This window comes from Macrobrachium rosenbergii, chromosome 54 (genome assembly GCF_040412425.1).
Source record: "Macrobrachium rosenbergii isolate ZJJX-2024 chromosome 54, ASM4041242v1, whole genome shotgun sequence".
Classification (NCBI taxonomy): Eukaryota; Metazoa; Arthropoda; class Malacostraca; order Decapoda; family Palaemonidae; genus Macrobrachium; species Macrobrachium rosenbergii.
The window spans coordinates 16,454,792-16,472,114 of record NC_089794.1 but is presented as its reverse complement, the minus strand read 5'-3'; the positions used below and the strand labels follow the sequence as shown (position 1 = coordinate 16,472,114).

Below are 17,323 nucleotides of genomic sequence, written 5' to 3'. Positions count from 1 at the left end.
AAATTCCCATCAGAAGTTATTAGGAAATGTAAGTTGTTTTTGCTAGGACATTAGCACTGATTTGTATCTAGAACTTTATGTCATTCGTTTGTTTATTTATGTAAGTCGTGTACGTATAGTGATCTATGCTAGGGCGTACGGCCATGCTACGTGCCTTTTGCAGATTGAATGTAAGCAAAATTCGTGCTGTAGGTACGTATTTAAAAAACAACCGGGAGTGCAAACTAGCCGAATACCTGATGAATATTTAAAATATATGGAGATTTTATTAGTTTATGTGTATAATGCTGCAAATGCTAAAAAAATATATAATATATACTTATCGTGTTATGTTATAACTGCATAATGGTCTATATTATGTTGTATCATGGATATATTTATTATTGTTATATAAAAAAATGAAATTAAACAACTTGGCGTTTTATTATCCTTTTTTGTAGTTAGCCTTTACCATCTTATTTAAAAAGTGTGAACTTGCTAGTATTTAATATACTAAATGATGTTGCTGAATCTTCGACAGACCCAGGCGGTTTATATAGGAGGAAAGGTTATGTTAAAAGTTGGGAAGACGAAAGCAAAAGCAGGGTGCCAAAGCTTGGTAGTTGGCGGTAAGAAACAGTCACCGTACCGTAAAAAAAAAAAAAAAAAAAAAAAAAGAGAAATTGCTATTAATGTCGCTTCGAAAGTGAAGTGATCTCCCTGAAAGCAAAAGTTTGTAAACAACCAACAAATTCTAGCCTGTACAAGAAGCTTTCACTTCATATCAAGTCGTTCCAGTAAAAAATTAAAGACTTTCCTTTTTTTCTGAGAGCTGTGACAGTGAGGATTTGACAAATGATACCGAGTACGTCGTAAAATAAGAGAAAAAACATTAGAATGTGTCTCCATTATCATGTACATGAACTGAGTTTGCGGGTCTCGTACAGCGCCTTCAGTTGGGTGGGTCTCTGGAAGAAAAAGAGTAAACAGGTAGTCTCTCTTTTGAATTGTTTGCTCTACCTCTAAATATTTCGGCAAATTCTGCCATATGCAAGTTGCCATAACTGGAGCCAATAACTTTATTGAATATATATAAGTACGCGTGAACTTGTACGCATGCAAGTTACCTGTGGTATGAAAAGTATAGAAAAGTGGGTTTTGGATTATGAAGGTTTTTGTTAACTTCAGTATACTCTTGGAAAAAGTGTACAGAAACCCTGGATTTGGAAACATTTTTTCTAATTTGAATGATAACATACAGACGTGTAGACGTGTGTGTGCGCTTATAAATGGAAGCGATTGTAGAAATTGGACCTTTAGCAATAAATCTTACTAACGTTACTGAAACCATCTTTTTTTTTTTTTTTGTAACAGTTGAACGTTAGAAGACCACACACACACACTTTATCAACTAGAACCAGTTGATCGTGACATTTAACAAACAGTTATATATAAAACAATCCCTTGCTGTTCATTCAATTGCATCGTAAACATGAATATTACCCAAAGTATTATTCTTTCCACAAACAAGCTTTCCAGTCATCTTTGGCAACTACGTAGGTCACTCGGGTAATTAAAGGCCCGCTATCGAGACTCGAGTGTCACTGTCAGTCAGAGGTTAACCATTGTGATGTTAAGAAGTACGTGGAGCCGGGTGGAATTTCATAACTGTAGGAGTGAGTTCTTTTGTGGGGTTCTATTATCAAAATTAGGCGCTTTAATGTCCTTTGATCTGATGTGCGAGATTTGAGCTGTTGTGAATTTAGTTTGGCGTAAACAGATAGGATAATTTGTGCTTAACCGGAGTTGGTAGCTGGGTTCCAAATGCACAAGTACTTCGTACACCTGTGAAAAACGGTGATTGGGTTTATTTATCGCCTGGCAACCCGATGACATGACTGATTTTAAACTGACTAGCTTGAAGATATTTTGTCAAATTTGTAATTTTTTTTTTTGGGTGCCATAGAGGAAAACCGGGATCTAGGGGAGAAGAAACAGTGAGTATTAACAGTATTGCACGCAATGGGAAAATTGCCCGAGGATGTTGTAATTGCAACTACTGTACATATAACTTAGCCTAGCCTTCCCTACCATAACTTAAATGTAGTTCATCTTACCTTAGGGAATGGGGTAGACTGACTTTTGTTAGTGTTAGGAACACATCCTAACCAGCCCTCCATAACCTAGTCCAAATCAGAATAGCATGTCTGACATGGCTGTAGGAGCTATAACCCATTTTGGTAATTCTATATATTAGCTCCGCGCCTGTTTTTACCTTTTCAACTGGTTTTTTCTACACTTCTAGGGGGTCTGATACAGGCGGTGCTTCTGTTGGTTGTCGGCCAAATGGAATGTCCCTTCGCCGTGTTTAGTACTGGGCCGGGGGGTGGTACCCATACGTTAACAAGTTATTGCACTTGCCGGACGGGATATGAACCGTTCGAAACAGACGTATATCCCCGTGCTCTGTCTTGTGAAGATCGCGTATGGAAACCCCTTGTTGGATGGACTTAAGGGGTTAATTACAGGTTAATTAGACTCTAGCGTCAAAACTGAAAGGTAAATTCATAATTAGCAACCAAAAAGCTGTTGAAAAAGTAGTTATAGTGCCGTCGGCGACGCGGGGCTACCCCATAGTTCTACCCCCATTTTAACCGATGCTCTTTAATTTCTTTGATTTGCTAATCGGTGTGATGATAATTAGGGATATATCCTGACCTAGACTCAGTACCGTCGCTATTGGGGTGGGGGGCCCGGGCTCTCCCAGTCAGATGCTTGGCCCCCCAGTTGAAATTCCCTTTGTAGCTAAACTATAGTTGAAAATTAAAACTTGATAATAGAAATTAGGCTAGTGCTGAATATAAGGTTGTGAGGACATTTACGTTACAGTATTTGATACATTTGCATATAGTAAGAGTTGGAAATTAAATGGGAATTGAGCTCTGTAATTTCAAATACGGGTTTACTAATTATTACTATTTCCCTTCATTCACATGGATATATACATTCGAGAATAGTATATTTTACTAATTACAGAATTACTACATTAGTTTTGTGTACTTTTCTTTGACCGCCCCCAAAAAATATCTTGGCCCCACCTAGGCGGGCCCCCACTGATAGAATACCAGCTACTAGGGTGCCACCACCTTCATGCTGGAGCGAGCTTCCTTAGCCTACTGTTTCAGCAAGACTGATTGCACCAGCTGCAAATTAAGGAAACTTCAAACAGGAACTTGTTAAACCACGATAGGATTATTGGTAAATATTCATGCAATTGTACATCATAAAATTTTAATAGGCTTTCAATTTAAACGTGCAGCTGTTCAAAAATTTTAATTCTTCGATGACACAGATCTAGTATGTAAGATCAAATCTCAGTCAAATGGAATCTTGAGTGAACCTTATATTGTTTCTTGCATCAAGGTTTTGCCTGCGTAATAAATAGACTTTTTCCTTAAATAATCGTACTAAAGAAAACCTGGTTCGTTAATGATTATAGGCATGATTACTTGGAGCAATTGGAGGCTTACAGTCTTTAAAAAAGGAGATGATCTGTTTTGACACTGAATAACTTACCCGGCTAAGAGCTGGGGCTGAGTTCATGTCCAAGTTTAAAATTAGCATAATTTGGCAATCAGTCCCGTTTTGTTAAAACTGTAGAACACAAATGGTAAGGTACTCTCAAATCTACTGTACACTTTTTGCTACAGACATCAGTTCCTCCTTGTAAACCTGATGACTCGGTGACTACACATTACTCGTACAGAAACGCAGGTTTCATTGTTAATTCCAAATGCACTTAGTCTTTCAAGAGTTTTGGAGTCCTGTCTGGCCTGATGAAGTTGATTTTTATCATGTTTTAATTATTGTATTCAGCAACTGACATAAGTTTTATTAAATTCCTTATCTCTGATCTTGGAAACAATCTCGTTCACTGTTGTTCAGTGTGCTCATTATCCGTAACATTTCTCATAGATTCTGATAATCAGTTTCATCAAGAGCTTCCCAGACTCTATCTGCTATGCAATACTAGGTATACTGTACCGTTAATTCTAAGTCTCATTATTCTGTGAAGCTCAGTCCCTTCGAGTTTAATGTGAGTTTTATTCTCATGTTTTCAAAAATCTGTGGAATATGTTCCTAATCCTGCAATAAAGTTGTTGGCACTCCAGACATTAAAACTTGGTGCAAACATTTTTTATTTTTTAGCAGCTGACGTGAGTCTCACACCATAGGTCATTGTACTATATTTTTCCAATTTTTCATTTCTCTTTTATAGCTCGTTTTTATACTTTTATCTGTGAATAGTGTGCTTTCCCTCATGATTCCTGGGAGTGTTGAAGCTAATGTAAATGCTGAAATAGGTTGACTAGCTGCCCATCACATGTGGTGTATGTGGCTGATCATTTTGGTCAGTGAACATGCCATGTGCACCAACATTACAGAGACTGGGGCTGTCTATCCAGGCTGTGCTATCCATCCTGGCCATGTTATGATTCCATGCTATGCTATGCTATGTGATCCAGACAGTCTGGCTAGGCTAGGCTTGCTTAATACACTTTGTTCTGTAAGCTTCTCTCAATCACTCATCTATAAAAGATGTGGTAATAGAACAACAGTTGCACAGTCACATTAGGGGCTTTGGGCCAGCCAGATTAGGACACGGCACGCTAGGTCAAGGGTAGGTAAGGTTAAGTTTTATCCCCTTGCTGGCCAAAGCAGGGTATGACATCCTAAGTTTATGATTGGTTAGGTTAAGTTGGATCCTTTTTTAGTATTTCTTTGATCAGCTTATTATCCCCGACCCCCAGATATGCCCTGCACAACTCTTCTGTCATTTACCAGGGCTCGTTGTAAACCTGTATTGTTTAGTAATGCAAAGCTTCAACTTTTACATATACTGTGCATACATTTCTGAAGCTCGTTTGGTCGTAGGAGCATTGTAGTGAGATGTCAGCTACCAGGGACATTTAGAAAACCAAAAACAAAAATAAGCAGAAACAGCCATGATTCGTTTATCACTCAGATGCATTTGATCAAACATTGCTATGTTTGCTAATACTTAAAAGAAGTATTTGGGCTGCTGACTTTAAAAAATCTTTTTACACCGTTTTGATACATAGTTGCCTATCATCTTTGATGTGATCTTCTGCAGTGTTATTCACTGTTTGTTAATGGATTATGTTAAACTTTTTATCATTAACACTCCACAGGAGAATATCTCATTTGTATCTCTTGTACAGTTACCGACTCGTCCTCTGCTTCTGTCACTGCTGCATTTGCTTTGCCAGCTGCTTTGGGGGTTCCAACAGAGAATTGACAGTTACTGAAGGCACTGTCTGGCCTTTGGAAAGACAAGAGAGTTGTCTGCCATGTTATTCCTGTTGCAATTTGCTGTGGCTGTTTACTGCCACTTCCTGTACGGACCGCACTGGTGGTGGTGGTGGTGGTATTGCTGTTAATGTTACTCTCCCGTTTTGGGGAGAATGAGACTTTTATCTGTTATTCAGCTGCAACCGGTGTTGCAACTCCTGAGTCCTAGAAGCTCACCTTTAGCCTTGGCCCTGGAGGTCTCAGTGAGTGACTGGATTATGGTTGGGAAATACTATTATGCTTCTTCCTCAAGCTTGGCACCTTCCCCTTCTTTTGCCTCTTCACCCTCTTCCAGCTCATCTCAATCCCTAGGTCATAGGAGAGGTGGGAAGAGAACTCGTAAGTTTTATCCCCATGGTGAGTCCCATACGACTAAGCAATTGCCATTCATCCCAGAAAAGGAGCAACAGGGATCACCCTTGTTCATGGGACCAGTCCTCAGAAAGGAAGACGGATAGAAGGGGTTTACAAGTGTGTATGGCCTTATCAAGGGAGAAGGTCTAACCTCTCTCCTGTCATGCCATTTACTGGAGGTATTGTGGTAATCATCACTCCAGTGACTGGTTTGCTCCCCATAAAAGTACCATTTCAGTAACTAGGTCTTTGGTGGTAGATAAGGATATTGGTTATTCTTGGATATCCTTTGACCCAGGCTTCAGTTGAAATGGGTATTTCCAAGGAAATCCGTGTTTCAAGCTTCTCAGTGCATATGGATTAGCCAGAATCTTTTGGCAGTTACAGACCAGTGAATTGATAATTTTTCACACCCTCTTCAATTTCACTGATGGCAGGTGCTTTTGATTCATAGATAATCTCATCGCCCCACGAAAAGATTGAGTACACTAGGTTTTAGTGGTTGCCTGAATGGGACCATTTCTGCTATGAGAGTCCTTGGAAGATTAGCATATTGTTAATTTGTGTGTGCATAAATATTTTGTGGCATTTGCCTTACCTGGTTAGCAATGATAGATTTGATGGTTCTTTTTTGAAGGCTATGTGCAATGAAGGACTAAAAATCTGCATTGTAAGTTTTACCTTTTTTCTGTCAGTGGAGTAAAGCTGGTACATACATCTAAGGAGTTAGATTTTTTTATATCAGGACCTGTCATTTCTTTTTGCATGGGTGAGCCACAGTGGCATAGCTGCTGAGGGAGGGTGGGGGCGCGGGGTTCATCAATGGCTGTACAGCTCACAAGAATTGCAGATTCCCTTCAGATGGCGATGATGAGAGACCAATCCCTGATTTCACCTGAACTGCACATTGAACTAATGCTGCCTGAAACCGGTGTTATGAGAGTACTCATTGGCCCCAAACGATGCAGAAATGCTGAGACATAAGTCTAAGGAAGTACGGTGGGGCTGCATGCTGATTACAGTGTTCATTTTTGGTGTCTAATCATCCCTGGGCATTTCGACATAAGTTCATATATAGCATAGTAATAATATAAGTACTTGCAGTAGTTTGTATGGTGTGTCTAATCATCCCTGGGCATTTCGACATAAGTTCATATATAGTAACGTAATAATATAAGTACGTACAGTAGTTTGTATTCATTTTATTGAATATTTATATTTTACCAGATAAGAAAACTTTGGTGTAGTATGTATTGTGACTAAGCCTGAAATTTTAACTTACTGCTTTTGAATGAAGAATATATTTAGAAATTAAATCAGTAACATTTTCGTTGTCATCCTTAACAGATCATTAGATGTCAAACATGCTGTCCATGTTTTGTATAACGCAAAAATGTTGCAGAGGATGAAATTACAGAACCCAGTGACGGAGGAGTGCACAATAAGGGGGGAAGATGAACATGAAGTCAGATGATATTCATTATAATGGTATGTACCTGGTTTTAGTGTGTACAGCACCTTTTTGTATCTGTTTTCAGTATTATACATTTCTTGTACATTGTTTTTTAAGCTTGAAGCATTTATTTGGGGCTACCGTTACAAAAGTTGTAAATGAAGGTTCCCTCTAATAGGGTTGTTCTCATTTACTAACACAATGTACAGTACTGTATTACGCTACATTGGCATAGTTAATATATGAGGTTGCCTCCCATAATTTTGTATGTAGATCCCTGCATTAGCCTCCTCCACCCCCAGGATAGGTACACCACTGGTTGACAGATCATCAGGGTCTTTGGTTTGTGTTCACAGGTATTTTGAAAATTCTGGATTTATTGACTAGGAATTCTCATTGTTTCACGCAAGTGTTTGCTGGAATAGTTATATGAAGCTTTTAGGTGGTGACAGGGGACCCTTTCCTTTGTGCTCCACGTTCAGTCTGTCTGTTATTGAGCTATTTCAGTGCACTCAGGGTCCCTGATAACCCTGGTAGCTTCTCATTGGGCTCCATGCTGAGTGGTACCCTGATATGCTAGCATGCAAGATAAAGGTGCTGTGTATAGTATTGGTATGTGGAGTTAAAATGACTAGTTGAACTGTAGCTTGGGTATATTGTAAATTGAGTAGTTGTGAGTGGTTAGCATTCCCTACTGTCAATTATGCGGTGCATTGTGTGCTCGAATATCTGTACTGTTACTTAATGATGGCTGTGTTAGCCCTTTTCCGGTTGGTGTTCACTGAACAGTGTTTTCAGGTATCGGGCATTAGTATAAATTGTGTACATTGGCCAGAATGTGCCCAGGCACTGTTGTTGTGAGTATGTTGGCGAGACTAATTGGAAAGCAGAAATTATTTATACATTGTAATAATGTACCCTCATCAACATTGACTGGTACATGTCTGTTGTTTGGAGATAGTTCAGGAATAAATGGACCATTGAAGCTGTCAGAGGTTTTGCCTATTACTTGAAGTTGCTGAGCTAGTTGAAGGAGCATTCAAGAACTGGTTTGTCTCCCCTTAACTGCCATTAGCATATAAGAAGTAAGATGTTTTTCAATAAGTGGAACTAGACGTTACTTTGGAATTATTTCCAGATTTGAAGTTTGCTTAAAGCATGAGAATTGTACTAAGGCGAAGGTATCAAGTACTTTAATGAATTCGAACACAGGAGTTTGGATCAATTTCGTTTTATTGAGGTGTGTTGGTATTAGCTTCTGTGGATAAATTGAAGATATACACACGTTTTATTTGCAGAATGAATAAATTCGTGATGCATGGAATTTTTTAGTTTTTACAATACCTTTTGATGACTGCGTAAAAGATGCCCAGTCAGATGTGGAGTGATCACTGGTCAGGGAAACTGAAAACCTGCTATTTTGCCAATCTGCGGAATACCAATGAAACACAAAGGCTCAATACAATATCGAAATAATAGTTATGACAAATTCCTCAGGCCAGTAACTTCTCTCAAGGATTAGTAGTAGCCACAGATAAAAGTACCCCAAGTGATTATATCTGTTAGGGACTTTGGTAGCTAACTGCTGTATTGGAGAGAGTCGTATGTTACAGGCTAACAGTGAATTACCTATAGAGGTCACACCATACAAGCATCGCGGTTACCTAAGACCTTGGTTTGGTTGAAAAAATTGGTCTTGGTAACTTCTTAGAGCATTAGACCTTGGTTTTAGTTGAAAAAATTGAAGTCTTTAACTTTTTATAGCATTTGACAATCGGCAGCAGCCTTTGACATTACCAAACACTTTCGTCACATAGAGCACTTTCAAGCCTTATTTATTTATCTGATTCCTAGATTCTTTTGGTGGTGGCAGAAACGTTAACATGAAGGCACAGAATTTTTACTGCCCTTAACCCCCGCTCAAACTGTACAGTTCATCTGTAATAGAAAATAGGTTGTTCTTTATCAAACAGAGATAAAGAAAGATAGTTAAATGTGAGTATATATTCTTGTAACTATTAGAGATGTGATGTTAATCATATCTGTTCTCAGAGAAAGAAAATTGATCAGTCATGAAACTGAGCCTACAAACCAAACAGGCGATCTAAACCAAACTGATTACAGGTCATGGTTCCCCCTCACAATGAGGAAATAATATTCACTCTTTTGAGAAAACATCTGTACGCAGTTCAGTCTTCCTTTAAAACACGCAGCTAACTGCTGCTTTTTGGGATTAGGCAGAGGCAAAACCAAAAAATTTTGTATTCTGAGAATGGGCATATTGTAAACCGATTCATCTTGGGTATCAGCGATGTCTTTATGCCATTTCATGTATAAGTATGAAATCTGCCTTAGGTAGTTTTTATTCAAACAGGCGTTAACAGCAAATAATTTTGTCGGAACATGACCTATTAAGGCAGGACTGTTTTGGTGAAATTTCATGATTTTGTTGTATAAAAAATGTGCAAATTACAACATTTAATCTATAGTTGTCATTTCTTTACAGGTTACTGTTCATATTCATCATCAGCGACGTTCCTGTTAAAAAGTTGCCAAAGGGCCTATTACTGCTCAGAACAAAAACTGAAATATGACTTGTGCCTAAGGCTATGGGTTGAATTTTGCTATTGTCTAGTAGTGCAGTGAACATTGTTCAGGGATTTGTTCTTGAATAAGAATTGTAACTGGAACAAGTTGAAGTCAATTGAGAAGAGATCAAGACGAACTGATGAACACCAGAGAGCAGTGCAGCTGGGGCCAAAGGGACACCAAAGAGAATCTCTAGTACTATCTATGGTGCTTGGGGACTCATCTTCTACCTCCAGCTTGGATTTACTCCAGATCACTTCGAGAAGCATCAATCTGCATAGTCTATAAATAATTACTTTGGGAAAATTTCCACGTCCCCTTTACACGTCATTGTTTACTGTTTTATCAGGTTTTCCACGCTGTTAGATGTCTTGAGTTTTCATCATTGCCTTATATTTTATGTACTTCATCCTAAATTCTCGTAGTTTCAGACTATGCCATGCCTTTAGCTTCGATCCCTATCATCATAAACTTAGTTTTGCTTGCTTTGGTTTTCAATTCTTAGCAGTCCATGTCAGCCTTTAATACTTCAAGCAATATTGTAAGTTCTCTTTTTCATGTTCGGCTGTTAACACCAAGCTGTCTGCATACCGAAGCTCGTAGGGACCTCCCTTTCTTCATTTCTGTGTAGCTTCCTCTATGACTAGAATCAACAAAGTTGGGCCCATTGCTTATCTGTTATGGACACCAGTGTTTTCTCAGATTCGCTAGATATTCTTGCCACAGTATTTACCCGAGTACTCGTATGATAATACAGATCAGCATTAACAGTCAACTTGATCAATATATAGCAGTTACAAGTAGTACTATTTTACTAACATCAAGTATTGGAAACAAATGTTTAGAACTTTCCCATAATCATTGACTTTTCAGTTTATCCAGTTATTAAGATTCAAGGAGTGGCGGTAAATCAGATCTAATTTAGTTCATCAAGAGTCAGTCCTTCTGGCCAGTCTTATGAGAGTTGAGAATGGTGATTCAGTGGTCTGGTTAAACTGTTTATTAATGGGATAGCCACCAATAACCCCATAATCCATTTGATTGCTATGTACAAACTTACTGGACCGAACTGTTCATTTATTCCCCTTAGTGGATATGGTACCTAGAACCAATTGCTACACATGAATAAGGCCAGGTTAAGGTATTGGGTTAGTGTAAGAAAAATCAGTTTCTAAGATAATTTTTTAAAGTTGTTTTGGGTTTGGTAAAATACTGTTGGTTAGATAACTCCCAGTGTTTTTCAGTTTTATACAGAACCTACTCTCTCTCTCTCTCTCTCTCTCTCTCTCTCTCTCTCTCTCTCTCTCTCTCTCTCTCTCTCTCTCTCTCTCTCTCTCCAATGCTGAGTTATTCATCCTTGCATGCCTTGCTATCCCATTCACCCCCTTTTAATATTGACTTCATTCTATTTGCTATTTTGTTTCACTTCTCACTTGAAAACAGATCCTTCAGATTAGCCCTGTGATAGGGAAATTGTAATTTAATAGTCCCGTTGAACTGTATTTCAATAATAATGAAAATTACCCTCCCCCCCAACGTCTCAGGTAGTGTTAATCCCACTCAAGTGACTGATAGTGGAGGTCTTTCCATTGATGCATGGATAAGATATGAAGTTTGTGATTTTAAGAGAATGTGGTAAAACTATTTAGATTTTATATATTTATCACCCTTGAGATTGTGATTGTAAATAGCTTTGGACCTGTGATTGTGAATGATAATTTTGACACTTTTTTTAAATAAATTGACTTGTGTTTTAGTGATTGGTCTCTCTCTCTCTCTCTCTCTCTCTCTCTCTCTCTCTCTCTCTCTCTCTCTCTCTCTCTCTCTCTCTCTGTATTCTAACCAAAACAATCTTCTTATTGCTATATTTAAGTCAGACCAAATTTTGCCATACATTTTGTCCGTTTCCATTTTGTTTTTGTATTTTTAACATACAAAACAAACTATTGCTTGGCACGTTGTTTGTGCACATTAAGGGAAGACTAGCCATGAAGTAAATCTGAGGTCTTCCAGAAGTGTGACATGGCCCACAAAGGAGGTACGACCCCCATTCCTTTACCCCTGGTGTTCTCAGTCTTTTCTTAAACTAACGCTCATGTGTGTGTTCTGCTTTTTCATTTTGAATCTCGTTTATCCATACTTCGTGTTTTGCATGATTGCTTGCCAGTGGTATAGTTTGTTCACCTCCATTGTATTCTGTCGAGCTTCTCAAGATCATCAAACCTGCCCTCATTCTAAGACTCGTAATATGGGTTTCCTGCATTATTGCTTTGCAAATATCCTGGTAATTTTGAAAGGTACTCTTATTTCATTGCCTTAACCTTCAGTAAGATAAAAAAAAAATCCTGAGACAGGTTATAGAAATACCAAGGGATAAGTGTTTTATCTCCTCAAAGGACAGTCTTTTCCACTTCAGTTTACGCTGGTAGGTCGTCGAGGCTGAGAAATAGATTGGTTTCCAAGAGGGTTTGGTATATTTGGTGACAAGACTCGAGAGGACAGTGATTAAGATGTTCCTTGGATCTGCCTAGGTGGCAAGTTGGGAACCTTCCTCTAACTATTCTTGACCTTTTACTTGGCATTTTGAACTAATCTTCATTGGATCCCTACTACATTTAGCTCATTTTCTTCAGTTTCCACTTAAATGTTGAGCCATATATATGCTCATATAAAGTGCTTAGCCTGGGGGTGAGTGAATAACAATTTTAGTCAGTGACCCCTTTCTTGGTATTTTTTAATTTGTCTACTGTGCAACCACACACGTCTTTTACAGAAATGATTCTGTTCTCCCATTTCCCCGTAAGAGCCTCCCTAGTACTCATCAGGTCTTTGCTATCTTTACTTTGTGGAAGTGGTAATTCTTGGGTCATACTCTGGGCAATCGTTTCCTCCTCTTTTCGATGCTTTGGCATTCTTATTCTGCCTCGTCCCTCAAAGGGAACTTCTGTTCCATGTAGAGCAAAGCCCACTTCTCATTTTGGAATAGCTAATGGCAGTAGGATACCTACCAAGCATCAGAAGCAGTAAGAAAAAAAAAACAGACTATGAGTGCCCCTACATACTCTGATATGGTGATACCACGACAAACTTGGTGGCACCGTATTTTCACATGTTTATCATCCTGATTGGAGATCCCCGTCCCTTCTATTCCTGACATCTGCACAGGTAGTTGGCTGGCTATAGTCTTGTTACCTCTAATTGTACTTCATTTAGATACGTCACTTTTTTAGTTCTTTCCTTCTATTTTGGTGCAAGATTATTAAACGGTCTTTCTTCACTCGTATGGAAGCCTTCGGTTTTCTTGGGAATTTTCGTGCCATTCTGCCGCTTAGAGTAGCAGTAGCCATATAAGAGTTAATGGTCTGTACACACACAATGAAATGGCAATTTGTAGGTTGTTTACATGCTCATGTATGTATTTGGATTGAAATTTTCGTTGAAATTCATCCTTAGGCAGTTACTCGGACAGTAATATGCAGATAGTTAATTTTGTACCAAATAATGATTGTTTTCCCAGCTTTATTTTTCGTGCCATGTTGTAAGGTAGCTGTTATCTATGCCATTTTTGTCTTCTGGTGAATAGACTTACCTTAGATGTCATGTCCAAAGGTTCCTGTATGTTGCATCTTTCGCCAACAGTCCTACCTCTCATCTGCGTTCCGTCCATCAAGTGCAATCTTATTAGGGTATCTTATTTTCACACTTATTTCATTTCACTTTCCACCGAGTCATCCATCTCTGACTTTAGTACATCCCTTTCTGTGCGTTCAAGTATACAGTACTTGACATCCCATCGCGACTATTTGTCTTCTTGGAAGGAGATGACTAGATCCCACCTCGGCATTCTGGTTTATCAAAGTCTTCCCCCTCTTGCAAGTCTCGCCTTTTATTTTTTAATTTTATAGTTTTCTTGAACCATCTCATTTCCAAATTGAATTTTGTATTTCTTGTAACTTTATGGTCAGTCGTCGGCATGGAGTTTGTTCCTATGACTTAATCATCTAATGCATTCAGTTGCAGGCTGAACTTTGCGCCCCCTAGTTAATGAATACCTTCTACATCAAACCAGTTGACTTTGTGTACATTCACTTGCTAATTTTGCGGAAATTCTCTTCTTGGATACAAGTTTACGACAACCTTTTGACGGAGACCTGTAGTGCATTCGTTTGTCCTATATGAAGCTTAACTCTTAAGAGCAGACATTTATTGTTCTTTGGAGTCTGGCAATAAGTTAGTTGGTGCTGCCTTTTGACTAAAAATTTTTTCATTGGTGAATGCTGCAAAGAAGCTAGATACAGGTTTGTAATGTGTCATGTCCTCTAACAGATCATTTGTTTGACTATTATTTGGAGTTGTTTACTTGCCTGGAAGACCGAGCCTCCGAGGACCCTTGTATTCTAAATATAGTGGTGTAAACTGGTAGTCATCATTTTCAAGTCATGGTAGTATTTCAATTGTAGAAGGGTACATGCATTGCCGTTTTGAATACATTACTTCGGCAACTAATTTCCATTGTCACAGTCATTCCTTGGGTATTGAGGTATTGCGTTAAAATGCTGCATTCTTGATAGTATTAAGGTACTTGGTCAGTTGCAGTGTGGGTATTCACTCTATGTCGTAAGACTTTCGTTTACTGCTAGTTGACTTGTGAATCGTGCTCCCTAATATCGTAAATTTTGATTCTCACCCATATGTATGGTTATTTTCGTTTTGCCCTCTGTTCAGTAATGTTTGGAACATTTAATATAGCCTTATAAAAAAAATTGTGCTCTGCTGCTAAGACTGAAAAAGGCTTTTGTACAGCTGTATCTTCTGCCACGGGATTTCTAGTCACTTGACCTGGCTAAGACTTAAATGTGAAACATTTAGTTAATGGGGAAAAAGTTTGTGGGGTTGCTAGAGACCTAGGTCAACATAAGTCATACGTAAGTTTGGTAACTTTCAGAGGTGCCAACGAATGTAGAGGTTATAAGCTACAGTAGCACGCAGATATAACTAAGCATTAATTCGTGAATAGAAAAAGGGTCCGAAGAAAGGCCATATTGTTTGGCTATGGTAATGTGTTGCGAAGATTACGTTTTGAATTGGGGTACCCAGCTAGATGCTTTAAGGAGTATCCTATAAGGGTGACAATCATATTACCAAATGTCTGTATGTATAGTAGTTGCAATGTTTTCATTAACCAAGAAATATTTTATATAATTGAAGAGTGTGAGGTAGACTTCAGGGAAGTCCAAGGAATAGCCATGATAATTGATGGAGATTATGTACTTGACTGTGAATTGTGTAGACAAACTGTACAACATAGAGAAAATAAAAACCACCAGTTAGTAGACTTTAGTTTTATTACATCCATAAAAAACGTTTTCAAATGTGACATTCGATCTTTACATGCATGGAGAAAAAAAAATTATCCCCCCGCTAGAGCCAGCATTGTAATGTCCCGAGAAAGGAGTGTCCTTAGCAGGGGGTATTTATAACCAGTCAGTTTTCTATTTTCTAAACTTACGGCTGACTACAAGGACGGGAAAAGCCTATTTATTTCCTCTGTGCTTTCCCAGATTCCCGTTTTCTCTGAAGAAGGTAGACCCTTCCAAACTTGCAAGACTCGTTGTGTATTGGAAGTTCTAGTTTGGGGGGAGGTAATGATACACCACTATGACAAGCCTTTCAAGATGTCAGTCTTATGGCTGTTATTTCGTACTTGAAGGCATGAACATGGCTGTTATTTCGTACTTGAAGGCATGAACTTGGTGTGACATGTGCCTTAAACATGATTGTGAAAACCCTTAGAGTTTTTAAAGCCAGAATTTTATAAGAGAACTCGATAATGGCCAAAGTTCATTGCCTCCATGAATAACGTTACAAAACCCTACGGGATATAAACATACGTGTTCGCCATTAAGTTTTCGTTGATTTCGAACTGGGTCTTCAACTTCTTGTTACAGAAAACGGGTCTTTTATTCGTCCCATAGAAAACGAACCTTAAGCCGAAAGACACTATCTATGCTAAATATATTCTCGGTTATTTGCCATTTCCATACAGACTTTGTAGCTGAAAAATATCCTTAACCTACAGAGCTTTAATGGATAATTCACTTATTTTAATAAATAGGGATATTTATCTTTCTTCAGAGATATTTATATTAAAAACCGACAATTTTCTCAACAAGGAGTTTGCTAAAATATATTTATGGTGATAAGACTTTGCCATCAGATTTTATATCAAGCTCTCAATAATTGCAAAACTGAGCATGAGCCATGTTTATCAACACGAGACTAAAATTTCTAACTAGCACTGGTTACTGATGTAACACGTCATGGGAAACTGCTTATGACAAAAATTACATTGACAACCCACAGATATAGAAATGTTACACTATTGACTTCAAAATATTTTACTCCTTTTCTAGAAAAAAGAATCTCGGAGCACTTTTTAAAAATTGAAATGACCAAATGGGACTTTAATAATTTTATCATAGATCTCGTTCCTCCAGTAAACTTTCCATGACCGACTATATTTACTTTAATTTGTTAATATAATGCACTTTATTATAACTTGCAGAGCACCAATTACCAAATTATAGCATCATATACCTAACCAAAGCTTACTATTTATTTATATTAATTTGGTGTAACAAAGTTAATAGTACATTTTTGAGGCTTTGCTATATATTTTTTATTTGAAATCCATTTTTGCCATTTTAATTGAACAAAAAATTTTTACTGAATTACGTTTTTGTATGTCATACATACTCAACTTCTGTATTTCAGAAATTACTGCTTTATGATGATGCACAAAGTTAAAAAGCGAACATTTTGAAATTCTGTAAGCAAGAATGTTTAACCAATCACTATTAAATTTCACAATAGATTTAAAACTCTTTAAAGTTACATACTTATTTGGTGCTACCTTTATTAACAGTAGTTTACAAGACGGTTGCCTTTTGAATACAATATTTATTTAATAAGTCTGAACAATCATCTATATTCTTCTCAGATGTCTTATAAATGAGATTTACAAGAAACTAAAAAAAACTAAAGACAAAATTCACTTAACTTTATCCTATTCAAAACTACAAGTCATCCTTCAGTCTTTGTTACAACAAAAGCAATTAATTACACCAAGACACATACAGTCTCTCCAAAAGCAGACAAGTGACTCAAATGCCTAATAAATCGTCTTACAGCCCAACACCATTTAATGTAAGTGATTGAGTCAGGTAAATGGTTGGAGACGTGCAAAGCTAATGTCCTCCTGCCCCGTTCTTCCACCCCCAGCAGGGCAGCAGGTCGGACTAACGTCAACCTTCACCTTACACGCGGACCACCAGGCCAGTTCAGGTTTTGTGCGATAGTACCTTACAAAATAATCCCATTGCCAAGTAATTAGGGAGGAAATGTCCATCAATCGATTGGAACATTTGTTCGGGTGTTTTGGAGCCTGATCGTTACTTCAAATCTTTAAACTTCCCCTTTTTACAAGACTGAAAACCGCAGTTTTGTACTAACCACCAGAACTGGGCTACAAAGACTACGAACATTTCTGTTTGTTTGGCTTACCAGAATAACAAA

The 17,323-nt window shown here is 38.0% G+C and overlaps 1 long non-coding RNA gene across 1 annotated transcript; it reads left to right on the top strand.

The window, feature by feature from the left end:
- The first annotated feature begins 1,526 nt into the window (after window positions 1–1,526).
- Window positions 1,527–15,081, top strand: LOC136834787 (uncharacterized). Its single transcript, XR_010851886.1, has 3 exons — window positions 1,527–1,655; window positions 7,054–7,194; window positions 9,666–15,081. It is a non-coding gene; the product is annotated as an uncharacterized lncRNA (long non-coding RNA).
- The last annotated feature ends 2,242 nt before the right edge of the window (window positions 15,082–17,323 follow it).